The following is a 516-nucleotide window of genomic DNA, read 5'->3' on the forward strand; positions in this document are numbered from 1 at the left end:
CGAGCTGAAGGCACCTCCCGGGGGCATCCATCCCGCCTCGCCCCCCACGCTGCACGTGGGACGGCAGAGGGCCGCGAACCCACGCCAGGGCTGTGGTAGGAATAAAACAATACAGAGACGTCCAGAAATAAATCCCAAACCCGTGTTCATTATTTATGCAGGATTTTACATTGGATGTGCCGTCCTGAACCCTCTGGAGTCCACGTGCCAACCGTGCTGCTCCGGTAGGTGATCCCAGTGCTGACCCGTTGGGGGACCAGGACCGTGCCAGCCTGGTGCAAGGCTTCGCGGGGACACCCACGTCCTGGTACCTCGTCACTGCCTAAAATCCTCAGTTTGCTCGGGTTTTGCACGCAGGCAGGTGTGGAGGAGGGAGCTGAGCTGCGGCGCCGAATCGTCCCTGTGCAAGTTGTGCCCCAGCCGTGATCCCGGGCACCACGTGGGTCCCCCCCGATGGCATCGGGGTTTTCCATCCCGCTCTGCCTCCTTCTTCCCCCAGCGGGCCGGCGGGGGGGC

This window comes from Aptenodytes forsteri, unplaced genomic scaffold, assembly GCF_000699145.1.
Source record: "Aptenodytes forsteri isolate BGI_AS27 unplaced genomic scaffold, ASM69914v1 Scaffold55, whole genome shotgun sequence".
In the NCBI taxonomy this organism is placed as follows: domain Eukaryota; kingdom Metazoa; phylum Chordata; class Aves; order Sphenisciformes; family Spheniscidae; genus Aptenodytes; species Aptenodytes forsteri.